Source organism: Urocitellus parryii, chromosome 4 (genome assembly GCF_045843805.1).
Source record: "Urocitellus parryii isolate mUroPar1 chromosome 4, mUroPar1.hap1, whole genome shotgun sequence".
NCBI classification, from domain to species: Eukaryota; Metazoa; Chordata; class Mammalia; order Rodentia; family Sciuridae; genus Urocitellus; species Urocitellus parryii.
In genome coordinates, this window is record NC_135534.1 from 116666644 (window position 1) to 116684961 (window position 18318).

General features: G+C 37.3%; 1 pseudogene; it reads left to right on the forward strand.

The window, feature by feature from the left end:
- Positions 1–11531: 11531 nt before the first annotated feature.
- Positions 11532–18111, forward strand: LOC113185323 (protein DEK-like; annotated as a pseudogene).
- Positions 18112–18318: the final 207 nt, after the last annotated feature.

Genomic DNA, 18318 nt, shown 5'->3' on the forward strand with positions numbered 1-18318 from the left:
GAATACAGCAAAATGGCAGGATATAAAATCAACCCGCATAAATCAAAAGCATTCCTGTATATCAGGGACATATCCTCTGAAATGGAAATGAGGACAACCACTCCATTCACAATATCCTCAAAAAAAAATAAAATACTTGGGAATCAACCTAACAAAAGAGGTGAAAGACTTATACAATGAAAACTACAGAACTCTAAAGGGAGAAATTGAAGAAGATCTTATAAGATGGAAAAATATACCCTGTTCATGGATAGGCAGAACTAACATCATCAAAATGGCGATATTACCAAAAGTTCTCTATAGGTTTAATGCAATGCCAATCAAAATCCCAACGGCATTTCTTGTAGAAATAGAGAAAGCAATCATGAAATTCATATGGAAAAATAAAAGACCCAGAATAGCAAAAACAATGATAAGCAGGAAGTATGAATCAGGTGGTATAGCGATACCAGACTTCAAACTATACTACAGAACAATAGTAACAAAAACAGCATGTTACTGGTACCAAAACAGGTGGGTGGACCAATGGTACAGAATAGAGGACACAGTAACCAATCCACAAAACTACAACTATCTTACATTTGATAAGGGGGCTAAAAGCATGCAATGGAGGAAGGATGGCATCTTCAACAAATGGTGCTGGGAAAACTGGAAATCCATATTCAACAAAATGAAACTGAATCCATTTCTCTTGCCATGCACAAAAGTTAACTCAAAATGGATCAAGGAGCTTGATATCAAATCTGATAGAAGAAAAAGTTGGCTATGATCTACAGACTGTGGGGTCGGGCTCCAAATTCCTCAATAGGACACCCATAGCACAAGAGTGAATAACTAGAATCAACAAATGGGACTTACTCAAACTAAAAAGTTTTTTCACAGCAAAAGAAACAACAAGAGAGGTAAATAGGGAGCCTACATCCTGGGAACAAATCTTACTCCTCACACTTCAGATAGAGCCCTAATATCCAGAGTATACAAAGAGCTCAAAAAATTAGACAATAAGATAACAAATAACCCAATCAACAAATGGGCCAAGGACCTGAACAGACACTTCTCAGAGGAGGACATACAATCAATCAACAAGTACATGAAAAAATGCTCACCATCTCTAGCAGCCAGAGAAATGCAAATCAAAACCACCCTAAGATACCATCTCACTCCAGTAAGATTGGCAGCCATTCTGAAGTCAAACAACAACAAGTGCTGGTGAGGATGTGGAGAAAAGGGTACTCTTGTACATCGTTGGTGGGACTGCAAATTGGTGCAGCCAATTTGGAAAGCAGTATGGAGATTTCTTGGAAAGCTGGGAATGGAACCACCATTTGACCCAGCTATTCCCCTTCTCAGTCTATTCCCTAAAGACCTAAAAAGAGCATGCTACAGGGACACTGCTACATCAATGTTCATAGCAGCACAATTCACAATAACAAGACTGTGGAAGCAACCTAGATGCCCTTCAATAGATGACTGGATAAAAAAAAAATGTGGCATTTATACACAATGGAGTATTACTCTGCATTAAAAAATGACAAAATCATAGAATTTGGAGGGAAATGGATGGCAGTAGAGCAGATTATGCTAAGTGAAGCTAGCCAATCCCTAAAAAACAAATGCCAAATGTCTTCTTTGATATTAGGAGAGTAACTAAGAACAGAGTAGGGATGAAGAGCATGAGAAGAAGATTAACATTAAACAGGGACGAGAGGTGGGAGGGAAAGGGAGAGAGAAGGGAAATTGCATGGAAATGGAAGGAGACCCTCAGGGTTATACAAAATTACATACAAGAGGAAGTGAGGGGAAAGGGAAAAATAATATAAAGGGGAGAAATGATTTACAGTAGAGGGGGTAGAGAGAGAAGAGGGGTGTGGAGGGGAGGGGAGGGGGGATAGTAGAGGATAGGAAAGGCAGCAGAATACAACAGACATGAGTATGTCAATATGTAAATCAATGGAAGTGTAACTGATGTGATTCTGCAATCTGTATACGGGGTAAAAATGGGCGTTCATAACCCACTTGAATCAAAGTGTGAAATATGATATATCAAGAGCTATGTAATGTTTTGAATGACCAACAATAAAAAAAAGAAAAAGAAAGAAAGAAAAATGATAGACTATTTCTGATCAAACACACAGTAAATAACTAGGTGGCTTTCAGAACCAAATGTTAATGTTGTATATTATTTATAATTGATTATATAAATAAATGATAAAATGGCTTATATTTGCCATTTCCTTTTTAAAAATATTGAAATTATAACTAAACTTTATACATTTATGATAGTTTATATATTTTATAATGTTGACCACCTCTCTCAAATAAGTCAACAACATAATAAACTAAAATTTTAGTGAATATCAAAAAAAATGAATAAAAGAAAGGGTTCCATTTTATTGATATTCTCTGCTGTTCTTCTGTTTTCAGTTTCACTGATATTTGCTCTTATCTTTATTATTTTCTTTTTTGTTTTAAATTTATTTTGCACTTCTTTTTCTAGGTCCTCAAGGGGAGAGTCTAGAATATTAATCTGAGGCTTTTCCTCTTTTTAAGCATTCAGTGCCCTCAGGTTTGTTCTCACTACTTCTTTAGCTGCGTCCCACATACTTTGATACGTTGCATTCTCATTTTCATGCCATTTATTATATTTTGAAATTTTCCTTGAAACTTTCTTTTTGACCTATAGATTACTTAGAAGTGAGCTGTTTATTTTCCAAGGGTTTGAAAACTTTCCTTTTTTCTATTATTAACTTCAACTTTGATTCCTATTAAGTGGAGAATATGCTCTGTATGTTTTCTATTCTTCTGGATGTCTTATGGCTCAGGGTGTGACCGGTCTTGGCATGTGTTCTTTAAGAAGTTGAAAAAAATGTCTATTTTTCTGCCATCGGGTGGAGTGTTGTGTAACTGTTGAGTTTCTCTAATCCTTGCTGGTCTTCTGCCTCCTTGTTCTATCAATTGTTGAGAGAGCTCTCCAATTCTAATTGTGTACTGGTCTGTTTCTCTTTTCAGTACTATCCATTTCTCCTTCACATAATCTCAGCTCTGTGATTCGGTGCTAGAATTGCTGTCTTCTTTTCATCATTTCCCTCTCTGTCTATGGCAATTTTATTTGCCCTGAAATTTACTTTTTCTGATATTAATAAGTCACTCCTGCCTTCCTTTCATTAATGTTTGCATTGTATAACTTTGATCCTTTTACTCTCGACTTGTATATACCTATACATAAGTTTGAAGTGAATTTCTTTTAGATAGCATATAATTGGATCATTTTTATTTAATCCAGTCTCTGTCTTTAAATTGGTATATTTAGATAATTAAATTCAATACATGTATTGATATGTTGTAGTTTAAGTTTGCATTTTTTAATTTTATTTTTATTTTATTCTGTTTGCTCTCTTTTTAATTTCTCTATTTTCTTTTTCATGCCTTGTAGTTTACTTTATTTCTATAATTATGTTTTGATTTATGTATGTTATTTTTAAGTTTTACATCTTCGTATAAATTTTTTAGTGATTACTTTAAGCATTACATTGTATAATTATTACTTATCACAGTCTCCTCGTATTTTCATTTCATCATTTTGAGTGAAGTGTGGAAATACTGTTTCCCTTTAAATCATTTTGTTCTCTCCTACATATAACATAGATATTTAAATATTTTCTCTACATATATTTAGAACTACATTGACAGCATTATAATTTTTTTTTATTTTATTTTTTTTAATGTTGGTTGTTCAAAACATTACATAGTTCTTGATATATCATATTTCACATTTTGATTCAAGTGGGTTATGAACTCCCATTTTACCCCGTATACAGCTTGCAGAATCACATCAGTTACACTTCATTGCTTTACATATTGATAAACTCATGTCTGTTGTATTCTGCTGCCTTTCCTATCCTCTACTATCCCCCCCCTCCCCTCCCCTCCCCTCCCCTCTTCTCTCTCTACCCGCACTACTGTAATTCATTCCTCCCCCTTGTACTGTTTTTCCCTTTCCCCTCACTTCCTCTTGTGTGTAATTTTGTATAACCCTGAGGGTCTCCTTCCATTTCCATGCAATTTCCCTTCTCTCTCCCTTTCCCTCCCACCTCTCATCCTTGTTTAATGTTGGTCTTCTTCTCCTGCTCTTCTTCCCTAGTCTGTTCTTAGTTACTCTCCTTATATCAAAGGAGACATTTGGCATTTGTTTTTTAGGGCTTGGCTAGCTTCGCTTAGCATAATCTGCTCTAATGCCATCCATTTCCCACCAAATTCTATGATTTTGTCATTTTTTACTGCAGAGTAATACTCCATTGTGTATAAATGCCACATTTTTTTTATCCATTCGTCTATTGAAGGGCATCTAGGTTGATTCCACAGTCTTGCAATTGTGAATTGTGCTGCTATGAACATCGATGTAGCAGTGTCCCTGTAGCATGCTCTTTTTAGGTCTTTAGGGAATAGACCGAGAAGGGGAATGGCTGGGTCAAATGGTGGTTCCATTCCCAGCTTTCCAAGAAATCTCCATACTGCTTTCCAAATTGGCTGCACCAATTTGCAGTCCCACCAACAATGTACAAGTGTACCCTTTTCCCCACAACCTCGCCAGCACTTATTGTTGTTCGACTTCCTAATGGCTGCCAATCTTACTGGAGTGAGATGGTATCTTAGGGTGGTTTTGATTTGCATTTCTCTGACTGCTAGAGATGGTGAGCATTTTTTCATGTACTTATTGATTGATTGTATGTCCTCCTCTGTGAAGTGTCTGTTCAGGTCCTTGGCCCATTTGTTGATTGGCTTATTTGTTATCTTATTGTGTAATTTTTTGAGTTCTTTGTATATTCTGGATATTAGGGCTCCATCTGAAGTGTGAGGGGTAAAAATTTGTTCCCAGGATGTAGGCTCTCTGTTTACCTCTCTTATTGTTTCTCTTGCTGAGAAAAAAACTTTTTAGTTTAAGTAAGTCCCATTTGTTGATTCTAAATGTTAACTCTTGTGCTATGGGTGTCCTATTGAGGAATTTGGAGCCCGACCCCACAGCATGTAGGTCGTAGCCAACTTTTTCTTCTATCAGATGCCGTGTCTCTGATTTGATATCAAGCTCCTTGATCCATTTTGAGTTAAGTTTTGTGCTTGGCGAGAGAAAGGGATTCAGATTCATTTTGTTGCATATGGATTTCCAGTTTTCCCAGCACCATTTGTTGAAGATGCTATCCTTCCTCCATTGCATGCTTTTAGCCCCTTTATCAAAAATAAGATAGTTGTAGTTTTGTGGATTGGTTACTGTGTCCTCTATTCTGTACCATTGGCCCACCCGCCTGTTTTGGTACCAGTAACATGCTGTTTTTGTTACTATTGCTCTGTAGTATAGTTTGAGATCTGGAATCGCTATACCACCTGATTCACACTTCCTGCTTAGTATTGTTTTTGCTATTCTGGGTCTTTTATTCTTCCATATGAATTTCATGATTGCTTTCTCCATTTCTACAAGAAATGCCGTTGGGATTTTGATTGGCATTGCATTAAACCTATAGAGAACTTTTGGTAATATCGCCATTTTGATGATGTTAGTTCTGCCTATCCATGAACAGGGTATGTTTTTCCATCTTCTAAGGTCTTCTTCAATTTCTCTTTTTAGGGTTCTGTAGTTTTCATTGTATAAGTCTTTCACCTCTTTTGTTAGGTTCATTCCCAAGTATTTTATTCTTTTTGAGGATATTGTGAATGGAGTGGTTGTCCTCGTTTCCATTTCAGAGGATTTGTCGCTGATATACAGGAATGCTTTTGATTTATGCGTGTTGATTTTATAACCTGCCACTTTGCTGAATTCATTTATTATCTCTAATAGTTTCTTTGTAGACCCTTTTGGGTCTGCTAGGTATAGAATCATGTCATCTGCAAATAGTGATAATTTAAGTTCTTCTTTTCCTATTTTTATGCCTTTAATTTCTTTCGTCTGTCTAATTGCTCTGGCCAGTGTTTCGAGAACTATGTTGAACAGAAGTGGTGAAAGAGGGCATCCCTGTCTTGTTCCAGATCTTAGAGGGAATGCCTTCAATTTTTCTCCATTCAGAATGATGCTAGCCTGAGGCTTAGCATAAATTGCTTTTACAATGTTGAGGTATGTTCCTGTTATCCCTAGTTTTTCAAGAGTTTTGAACATAAAGGGATGCTGTACTTTGTCGAATGCTTTTTCCGCATCTATCGAGATGATCATATGGTTCTTATTTTTAAGTCTATTGATGTGGTGAATAACATTTATTGATTTCCGTATATTGAACCAACCTTGCATACCAGGGATGAATCCTACTTGATCATGGTGCACGAGTTTTTGATATGTTTTTGTATCCGATTCGCCAGAATTTTATTGAGGATTTTTGCATCTAGGTTCATTAGAGATATTGGCCTGTAGTTTTCTTTCTTTGAAGTGTCTTTGTCTGGTTTCAGAATCAATGTGATGTTGGCCTCATAGAATGAATTTGGTAGTTCTCCCTCTTTTTCTATTTCCTGAAATAGCTTGAAAAGTATTGGTATTAGTTCCTCTTTAAAGGTTTTGTAAAACTCTGCTGTATACCCATCCGGTCCTGGGCTTTTCTTAGATGGTAATCTTTTGATGGTTTCTTCTATTTCCTCAATTGATATTGGTCTGTTTAGGTTGTCTATATCCTCCTGACTCAATCTGGGCAGATTATATGACTTAAGAAATTTATCGATGCCTTCACTATCTTCTATTTTATTGGAGTATAAGGATTCAAAATAATTTCTGATTATCTTCTGTATTTCTGAAGTGTCTGTTGTGATATTGCCTCTTTCATCCCGTATGCTGATAATTTGAGTTCTCTCTCTTCTTCTCTTTGTTAGCATGGCTAAGGGTCTGTCAATTTTATTTATTTTTTCACAGAACCAACTTTTAGTTTTGTCAATTTTTTCAATTGTTTCTTTTGTTTCGATTTCATTAATTTCAGCTCTGATTTTAATTATTTCTTGCCTTCTACTTCTTTTGCTATTGTTTTGCTCTTCTTTTTCTAGGATTTTGAGATGAAGTATGAGATCATTTATTTGTTGGTTTTTTCTTTTTTTAAGGAATGAACTCCAAGCAATGAATTTTCCTCTTAGAACTGCTTTCAATGTGTCCCATGGATTCCGATATGTTGTGTCTGTGTTTTCATTTAACTCTAAGAATTCTTTAATTTCCTCCTTGATGTCTTCTAAAACCCATTGATCATTCAGTAACCTATTGTTCATTCTCCAAGTGATGCATGATTTTTCCTTCCTTCTTTTATTGTTGATTTTCAGTTTCATTCCATTGTGATCAGATAAGATGCATGGTATTATCTCTACACCTTTATATTGACTAAGAGTTTCCCTGTGACATAATATATGATCTATTTTTGAGAAGGATCCATGTACTGCTGAGAAAAAAGTGTAGCTGCTTGATGTTGGGTGGTATATTCTATATGTATCAATTAAGTCTAGGTTGTTAATTGTATTATTGAGTTTTATAGTTTCCTTATTCAACTTTTGTTTGGAAGATCTGTCCAGTGGTGAGAGAGGTGTGTTAAAGTCTCCCATGATTATTGTATGGTGGTCTATTAGACTCTTGAACTTGAGAAGAGATTGCTTGAGGAACGTAGCAGCCCCGTTGTTTGGGGCATATATATTTATGATTGTTATGTCTTGTTGGTGTATGGTTACCTTGAGCAGTATGTAGTGTCCCTCTTTATCCCTTTTGATTAACTTTGGCTTGAAATCTATTTTATTTGATATGAGTATGGACACTCCTGGTTGTTTCCGCAGTCCATATGAGTGATATGATTTTTCCCAACCTTTCACCTTCAGTCTATGTATATCTTTTCCTATCAAATGCGTGTCCTGCAGGCAGCATATTGTTGGGTCTTGTTTTCTGATCCATTCAACTAGCCTGTGTCTCTTAATTGGTGAGTTTAAGCCATTAACATTTAGGGTTATTATTGAGATATGGTTTGTTCTTCCAGCCATAGTTTGTTTATTAATGCTATTAAACCTGATTTGTTTTCCTCTTTGATTATTTTCCCCCCTTTACTGTCCTACCTCCCACTGTTGGTTTTCATTGTTGTTTTCCATTTCCTCTTCCTGTAGTGTTTTGCCAAGGATTTTTTGAAGAGATGGTTTTCTAGCTGCAAATTCTTTTAACTTTTGTTTGTCGTGGAATGTTTTAATTTCATCTTCCATCCTGAAGCTTAATTTCGCGGGATACCCGATTCTTGGTTGGAATCCATTTTCTTTTAGCGTTTGAAATATGTTATTCCAGGATCTTCTAGCTTTTAGAGTCTGTGTTGAGAGATCAGCTGTTATCCTGATTGGTTTACCCCTAAATGTAATCTGCTTCCTTTCCCTTGTAGCTTTTAAAATTCTCTCCTTATTCTGTATGTTGGACATCTTCATTATAATGTGTCTAGGTGTGGATCTCTTATGATTTTGCACATTCGGCGTCCTGTAGGCTTCTAGGATTTGGGATTCTGTCTCATTCTTCAAGTCTGGGAAGTTTTCTTGTATTATTTCACTGAATAGATTGCTTAATCCTTTGGTTTGGAGCTCTGTGCCTTCCTGTATCCCAATGACTCTTAAGTTTGGTCTTTTGATATTATCCCATAGCTCTTGAATGTTCTGCTCATGGTTTCTTAGTAGACTTGCTGAGCTATCTATGTTCTTTTCAAGTTGAAATACTCTGTCTTCATTGTCTGATGTTCTATCTTCTAAGTGATCCACTCTGCTGGTAGTATTCTCAATTGAGTTTTTAAGTTGGTTTATTGTTTCCTGCATTTCTAGTATTTCTATTTATTTGTTTTTTATTACCTCTATCTCCCTGTGAAATTGATCTTTTACTTCCTGGATTTGTTTGTCAATGTGATCTTTCATTGTCTGATTTTGCTGTCTCATGTCTTCCTTGAGACTCCAGATCATCTGAAGCATGTATGTCCTGAGCTCTCTATCTGACATTCCATCTGTTGCAGCTATTACCTCTTCTAAAGTTGAGTTGACCTGCATTGCCTGTGGTCCTTTCTTTCCTTGTCGTTTCATACCGCTGGCGTTTCTTTCTGCTTGGTGAAATTGTTGTGTCTTTGATATTTTCCCTCTATTTATTTATATTGCTCTTGTATAGTTGAAAAATCACCCTTGCAGGGCAGGTAGTGGCTGTGATCCTCCTCCAATTAGTGTGATCCGTCTACCATGCTGGCAGGCCCTAGGTCTGCTTTGCTGGTCGGTCAAAGGTCCACCTACCCAGCTGGCGCCAGGGGCACCTGTGTCACTCCGTAGGTTGCTGGGCCTAACCTCCCGATGGGTTGCAGGTTCGCCTAGCTTGCAGGCACTGGGGGAGGGGCCGGTTCCACCCCTCAGCAGGCTTTGGGCCCGCTCTGCTGGTGTTCACAGTCCCGCCTACCTTGCAGACACTGGGGGAGGGGACGGGCCTAGCCCTCAGCCGTCCACCGGACCTGTCCTAGTGGGTCCGGTCCGTGTTCCCCGCAGGCGCGTGTAGGTGCTGTCACTTGGCTGGTTGCTGGGCCTGACCCGCCCGCCCGTGGCTTGCAGGTTCGCCTCGCTTGCAGGCACTGGGGGAGGGGCCGGTTCCGCCCCTCAGCAGGCTTTGGGCCCGCTCTGCTGGTGTTCACAGTCCCCCGCCTACCTGCAGACACTGGGGGAGGGGACGGGCCTAGCCCTCAGCCGTCCGCGGGACCTGTCCTAGTGGGTCCCGTCCATGTTCCCCGCAGGCGCGTGTAGCTGCTGTCACTTGGCTGGTTGCTGGGCATAATTTTTGCATCAACATAATGTCAAACATAATTTGGAAAACTCAAGAGGAAAAGAAATATTATATTTACTAATTTTTTGGTTACCATTTTTTTCTTCTTATGTTCCAAATTTCCTTCTTTTATTGTTTCCTTTTTTCTAGAAACTTCATTTAGTCATACTTTCAGGTATGTTTGCTAGCAACTAATTATCTTAATTTTCCATCATCTAAAAATGTCTTGAGTGAAAATGTATTTTCATTGAGGAAAAGACTCTGGGTTGATGATCTTGTCCTCCAGAGTTTGAAAGGTATTGTGCCAATTCTTTAATGGACTCCACAGTTTCTGGTAAGAAATGTGCCATAAGTTGAATTATTTCAACACAATAGGCAATGTATCCTCTCACATTTCACTGCATTCAATATATTTTCTTTTTCTTTAGTTTTTAAAATTAATTATGATTTGCCTTGGAATTGATTCCTTTGGGTTAATCCTGTTTGGGGTTTTTCTCTGCTTCTTGAGTCTGCAGATTTATGTTTCTTCAAAATTGGGAAATTTTTAATCAGCATTTTCTCAAGTACTTTTCCAGGCCCACTCTCTTTCTCCTATTCCCCAAGACTCTGGTGACATGAATGTTAGCTCTTTGGTTATCATCTAACACATCCCTCTGGTCTGTTCTTTTTATTCTTCAGCCCATTTTCTCTTTGTTGTTCTGACTGAGTTATTTCTATTCACTAATTGTCTTCTCTGTCTACCTCCCTCCCCATCTTGCTGTCGAATTCATCTACCAAGTGTGTGTGTGTTTTTTTTTAATTTTAGTTACTATATTTTTCAGTTCTAAAATTTGCACTTGGTTTTTATACATCTTCTGCTTCTTTGCTAAGACTTTGTATTTCTTTGTAGAGGCTTTACATTTTTAAATTTGTCTCAGGCATATTTGTAATTTCTTGTTGACACATTTAAAAAGCATTTTGCTCTATTTTGCTTCTTTTACAAACTTTCATGATACATGGAACTTTGGGGAATTGTCTTTTAATGTCAATAGAGCAAATTTAGTGACAGGCTTCCATTATAAAAACATTAGTTACACAAATGATATAGATTTTGCATATACCTAAAATTTTTTTTGGAGAATAAAGCTAGTATGTCTGATTAAAACCTGCAGAAATTAGTTTCTTAGCTAATAAATAGACAATAAGTTTAAATATGAAGTCTGTTTTTTAAAAAAAAAATAATAATTGCATATCAGTTGTACATTTGAAGCACTTTCAGGTAAGATCATTACTTCTAAAAAATAATTAACAATGATTCATGCTTCCTGGTGGATAACCATAGCTGAAACATTTTTACCATGGTGGCTTTATAACTTTTGTCAGGTAATTCTAACATCTCTGTCATTTTGATGTTGGTATCTATTGTTTTTGCCTTTTTCCCAATGAACTTTCAGATCTTCTTGGTTTTGAGTACAACCAGTAATTTTCAATTGAAATCTGGATGTTTCTGTGTTGTAGTCTGGCTGATGTTTAAATTTTCTGTTTTTGCTGGCTTTTCTGACACCACTCTATCAGTGGGAGAGAAACACTGCCTCATTACTACCAGGTTGAGATAGAAGTCCAGGTTCCCTGCTGAGTCTCCATTGACACCCGAGGGAAGGTAACCCACATGACCTCTGCACAGGAAGTTCCCATTTCTGATGCAGTCTTTGCTGACAGTGGGGTTGCTTCATTACCACTAGTGACAGTGAAGATCCTGACTCTCCTCTAGGCCTCTTCTGACAGTCTCCTAATGGAGAGGAGGCAGAAAGGCATGTTACTGCTGGGTGGCCGTGGAAGTTCAGACTCCCAACATGATCTCAATGACAGTAGTGGGGGACAGGGCTTGTTCCAGCTGCTGGAGATGAAAGTGTCGTCTCTCTACTTGGCTTTCAGTGATGTCACTATGGCAGAGGTTTTAGACACCTCATTACAGTTGCAAGAGTGGATGTCTAAGTTCCTTACTCTCCTTGTGCTGCTGAGGGTATGGAATGACACCAACGTTTTGTGTGGGTGGTGGGTTTTGGCTGGAGTGTAGTGAAAGTTTTCTATCCTTCTGAGCTGCCTCTTTCCAGGTCTCTGGCCAGGAAGAGCCCCTTTTGTTGGGACTATTTTTGGTCTGCACCTGTTGGCATTTCCAGGTTCTGGCTTCTTCAGCTCCAGGTCTGGAATAGAAGGGGCAAAACAAAACAGTGGGCACTCATTCTCCTGATTCCAAGGTCCCTGCTGATTCCAAGGTCATCTTCTTCTCTCCACCATTTAGAGTCTTCTTGTGATCATTTTATTTATATATAGTGTCCAGGGGTTTTATTTGCACTTAGCAGAGAGAATAGGGAAAAGTACATCTATTCCATTTTCCTAAAAGCAGAAGTCTGCACTTACTTAAAACATTTTTAAGTTGATAAATAATAATTGCTTATACTTTGGGGAGTACAATATGTGTTTTGATATATGTTAACATTGTGGGATGATTAAGTCAAGCTAATTATTATATCTACTACTTGAAGTACTTCTCATTTTTTGTGGTGAAGACATTTAAAATCTATTCTTTTAGTAATTTTGAAATGTACATTACTATTAGCGTATGGTCATCTTACTGTTCAATAAATTTTGGAAACTTTTCCTCCTAACTGGAATTTTGAACATTTTGACTTCTTCCCATTCTCTACCCCGTCCCAGTTTCTGGTAACCACTATTCTACTCTCTACAAGTTTGACTTTTTAAGATTATACACGTAAATGTAATTATATACTATTTGTCTTTCTGTACCTTAATTTCACTTAGCATAATTTCTTCTAGGCTCATCTGTGTTATCATAGATAATAGAATTTTCTTCTTTTTTAAAGACTGAGTAGTGTCTCTGGACTTACTTTTCGTACTTTGTTTTGTCACCTGGTTTAAGTAAAAGTCTGATTCACACAGGTAAGTATAACACAGTCGTGAGCTGCTTAATGAGAGGGATGCATGCTGAGAAATGTGCCTTTAGTTGATCTCATTGTCATATGAACTTCATAGAGTTTATTCATACAAAACTAGATGGTATAGGCCAATTGCTTAATATGGATCTGGATGAAGTCATAATCCAGTAACACAGGGGTTCATTATCATGAACAAGTATTATGTACCTTACATAATTGTATATATTATGCTTTTATATGACTGGCAGTACAATAGGCTTATTTATACCGGCCTCACCACAAACACATTAGCAATGCTCTATCACATAATGATGGCTACAACATCACTGGGTGACAGGAATTTTCCAGCTCCCTTATAATCTTATGGTTCCACTGTCACATATCTGATATTGACCAAAATGTCATTATTTGGCATGTGAATGTAGATGAAAAAGGCAAAATTTTTAACAACAGAAAATTTTAAAGTTTTTTTTGTAGTTGTAGATGGACAACATGTCTTCATTTTGTTTCATTTTTATGTGGTGCTAAGGATCGAACCCAGTGCCCCATACATGCTAGGAAAGTGCTCTGCCACTGAGCGACAGCCTCAGTCATACAACAGAACTTTCAATACCAAGATATTTGCCCTAAGAAAAAATATATTTGTCCTTTGATTTATTGTTTTCCTCCCTTAAATTTCACTCTTCCTCTCTCAAGACAACCAGATAAGTATTTAATTTGTCTAGAACATGAACTTTTTTTTATTAAGTGGGGATGATACATTTCTGTCCTTCTGCCTTTTCTGACAACCTGAGCTTTTTCTATATCTCTCTCCAACACACCCCTATTTCAAGCTGCATCTGTTCTTGAGCAATATAATTCCATAAATTTTGAAAATAATGTCAACCAATAACTTAAAACATTTACTTTGCTTTAGTATTATCAGATATATATGCACATATATAATTGGTTGCAAATTTATCTATGCATTTCAGTAATTTTATTACTGTACTTTTGGTTTAATCCCTTAGTAACTAAATAGACAAAATCATTTGGTAAACAAAGATCACTTTGCCTAGCATTTATAAATATACCAGTGATGATTAATATGATTTAGCAAGTATCTATTGAGCAATTGTTATGTGCCAGGTAGTGAAGGCACAATTGAAAGGACATGAATTCAAGAGATGTGAAGTATTGAGGGAAGGTGGCAATGGTGACATCATCATTTAAATATCTCCAAATCTCTCCTCACTCTAAAATGAGACAAAGCTATAGAATAGAAAAATTTAAAATCATGGGCAACATCTATTTAATTATACATAATCCAACAAGCCACCAAAATACAAGCAGGTGAGGATAAAATCTGCCTTTATAGCTAAAAAATCCAGGAGGCATTATCATCTATGTGGAAGCAGAGAATCAACATAGGTGCATCTGATGAGCCAGAGGAGAGTAGAACCTCACGTCACTAAAAGGTACACATTGAAAATTTTAGTATATTTACCTGAGACAGCAGCCCAGGATGAGAGAGGTTTGTGCAGACTCTGATTCATGAGTAAATTCAAGGGGCTTACATATGAGCAGACTAATGACCCCAAAGATATCCATGTCCTAGTCATCAAAATTTGCAAATATGTTATATTATATTGCAAAAGGGACTTTGCTATTTAAGGGTATGTGGGTCCAATTTAGACATGTGAATTCTGCCCTAGAACTTCCAAAAGGAAATACAGCCTTGCCAACTATACTTGGTTTTAGCCAAGTGAGACCAATCTCAGATTTCTGGCTTACTGAATGTGAGTTAATATGTTAATGTTATGTAAGCCACTAAGTTTGTGATGATTTGTTACAAACAGCAGTAAAACAAGAGCTAAAGATCTGAAGATTTTGGAGTAAGTTTGGTCTTGTGAACTCTTGAAACCAAAAAATCAAATATCTCTTTAACCATGAAGTTCCTTACTGGGAGATAATGGTAGGAGAAGAATCCAAATTGAGCAAGACAAAGATAATAGAAGCAAAGGAACAAGAAGAACTTGATTAAAAGTTGTGAGAGCAACTACTCTGGTCTGCATCTCCATCCCAAAAGTGGATAAAAATTCTTTCACTAGGAATTCCTAGCAAGAGACTAGGAATACAGAGGTGTTAGCTTTCTGTTGCTATAACAAATACTTGAGAAAATAAACTTATAAAGAGAAAAAGTTTTATTTTGGCTTTGTTTCTAAGATTCCAGTCCATGATCAATCAGCATCATTGCTATTGGACCAGTCAACACATCATGGTAGCACATGGCAAACTGCTCACTTTATGGCCAGGGAGTAAAAAATAGGAAGGACTGGAGTTCCACTATGCTCTTCAATAGCATGACCCCAATGGCCTAAATACCTCCCCTAGACCCTACCTCTTAAAGTTCTACAACCTCCCAATAGCACCATGGGCTGGGGACCAAGTCTTTTATACATGGGCCTTTGGGGGACATTTCCAGATCCAAATTACATCAATAGATAAATGCCACATTAAATTACCATAAGAAATAAGAGAATAAGGAGTTCGGAGACATCCCTACAGTTAATGAAGGAACACCAGAAGGATGTGCCCATGGACAGATAAAATTTTTAATCTAATATTTTAAAATGATAAAATTTACAAAATGAAAATTTAAACATAATTAGGAAAAGTTAGAAATGTAGTGATTGGAGGAAAGGAGATATGAAACTAATTTGAAAAAGCAGACTTAGATAAAAGAAAATAATTTTCAGGTGGAGCAGAGCGCACGGTGTGAGCATCACACCATACACAGGCCCTGGCCGGCAGCCTCCTCTTGCTCCCCAGTGCCAGGTCCTCTGCCACCAGCAGTCCAGGTTGTCCTCCTTGGCCTCTGCTGTGGAGGGAGAGGGAGCCTCCACCCCAACCCACATCTAAGGAGACTGAAATGCCTCGCTGCATAGAGGAGAGCAATGAAGAGGACTGAGAAGACAAAGAGGAGGAAGCCAAGGAGAACAAAAAGGAGTCTCACTGTGGAAGGCAAGAGGGAAAAGAAAAAAGTGGAAGGTTGACAATGCAAGTGTCTTCCTTAAAAAGCGAGCCATTTGCAATTGCACAAGGAAGGGGTCAGAAAACTTGTGAAATTGAAAGGATACATTTCTTTCTGAGTAACAACAACAACAAAAACAGATTAACTTAGAAATCTATAAAACTGCTTTGCAACAGACCAGCCACAGTGTCCTCCTCATTAAAGAAGAGTGGGTCAATTCAGTGGGAAAAGTACATCTGAAAGTACATTTGAAAAAGGGAATATCCAGTATTACAAAAAAAGGGGAGGGAGGAAGAAATGTTGAAAAAAATTTAGAAATGCCTTGTTATCCTAGATATCAAATCAGAGACTCTGCTTATGATAGAAGAAAAAGTTGGCTACGATCTACATATTGTGGGATCAGGCTCCAAATTCCTTAACAGGACGCCTATAGCACAAGAGTTAACAGCAAGAATCAACAAATGGGACTTAACTTAAACTAAAAAGTTTTTTCACAGCAAGAGAAACAATAAGAGAAGTAAATCGGGAGCCTACATCATGGGAACAAATTTTTACTCCTCACACTTCAGACAGAGCCTTAATATCCAGAGTATACAAAGAACTCAAAAAATTAAACAATAAGACAACAAATACCCCAATCAACAAATGGGCCAAGGACCTGAACAGACACTTCTCAGAGGAGGACATACAATCAATCAACAAATACATGAAAAAATGCTCACCATCTCTAGCAGTCAGAGAAATGCAAATCAAAACTACCCTAAGATACCATCTCACTCCAGTAAGATTGGCAGCCATCAGGAAGTCAAACAATAACAAGTGCTGGCGAGGATGTGGGGAAAAGGGTACTCTTGTACATTGCTGGTGGGACTGCAAATTGGTTCAGCCAATTTGGAAAGCAGTATGGAGATTCCTGGGAAAGCTGGGAATGGAACCACCATTTGACCCAGTTATTGCCCTTCTTGGTCTATTCCCTGAAGACCTTAAGAGAGAGTACTACAGGGATACTGCCACATTGATGTTCATAGCAGCACAATTCACAATAGCTAGACTGTGGAACCAACCCAGATGCCCTTCAATGGATGAATGGATTAAAAAATGTGGCAGTTATACACCATGGAGTATTACGCAGCTCTAAAAAATGACAAATTCATGGAATTTGCAGGGAAATGGATGGCACTAGAGCAGATTATGCTTAGTGAAGCCAGCCAATCCCTAAAAAACAAATACCAAATGTCTTCTTTGATATAATGAGAGCAACTAAGAATAGAGCAGGGAGAAAGAGCAGGAAGAAAAGATTGATATTAAACAGAGACACGAGATGGGAGGGAAAGAGAGAGAAAGGGGGAATTGCATGGAAATGGAAAGAGACCCTCATTGTTAAAAAAAACTACATATAAGAGGTTGTGAGGGGAACTGGAAGAAAAAACAAGGAGAGAAATGAATTACAGTAGATGGGATAGAGAGAGAAGATGGGAGGGGAGGGGAGGGGGGATAGTAGAGGATAGGAAAGGTAGCAGAATACAACAGTTACTAATAGGGCATTATGTAAAAAGGTGAATGTGTAACTGATGTGATTCTGCAATCTGTATTTGGGGTAAAAATGGGAGTTCATAACTCACTTGAAACTAATGTCTGAAATATGATATGTCAAGAGCCTTGTAAGGTTTTGAACAACCAATAAAAAAAAAAAGAAATGCCTTGTTAAAGAACATCTGCAAGGTTCTTGATTCTGAGAGATCAGGTGTAAATAATGAACTAGGGAAGAGGATCTTGAATTTCTCAATGCATCCAAAACCTTCTACAGAACTATTGCCAAAATCTAAAGCAAAAAATAAACATGAAAACAAAACAAACAAAAACTAGCAAAGGCAGTAAAAAGGAATGGGACAGTTAACAGTTCTGGAATGTCAAGGAAAGTGAAACAAACCTAATGCCTTGACATTCTGTCAGATGAATCTAGTAGAGCTGAAGACATAAAGAAAAACGAGGAGGAATCCTCAGGTAATGAAGATAAAGAAAGTGAAGAGGAGGCCCCCAAAAGATGTCTAAAACAGAAAGAAAAACTAAACAGAAAGCTACTTCTAAAAGTAAAAAGTATGTAAAAAGTGCAAATGTTAAGAAGGCAGATAGTAGCACTACTAAGAAGAATCCAAAGAGCTCCAGAAAAGAAAGTGAATCTGAGCATAGTTCAGATCATGAGACTTTAATATTAAAAAAAAAATGAAGAAACCACGTAGGATGAAGAGTTAAAAGAAACAGTAAAGAAATTATTGGTCAATACTAACTTGGAGGAACTCACAATGAAGTGCATTTTCAAATAGGCATATAAAAATCATCCTGCTTCTGATTTAACTGAGAGACTTCATACAAAAACAATTGTAAAAGAGCTAATTTCTTGATACAGAGGACAGAGACAGATAACTTGTTCCCATAGATTTCAAGATCTGATTTATACCAGTAAAGGGAATGTATTTCCTTTTCTAAATCCTCATTAAGCATTGGGTTGGTAGGCCTTACTTCTGACATTTTTATCTCAAGTGTTACATAAATTTGAGTTTGCCAATTTAAATTGCATTTCTATGTGGCTTTTAGTTTAAACTCTTGCA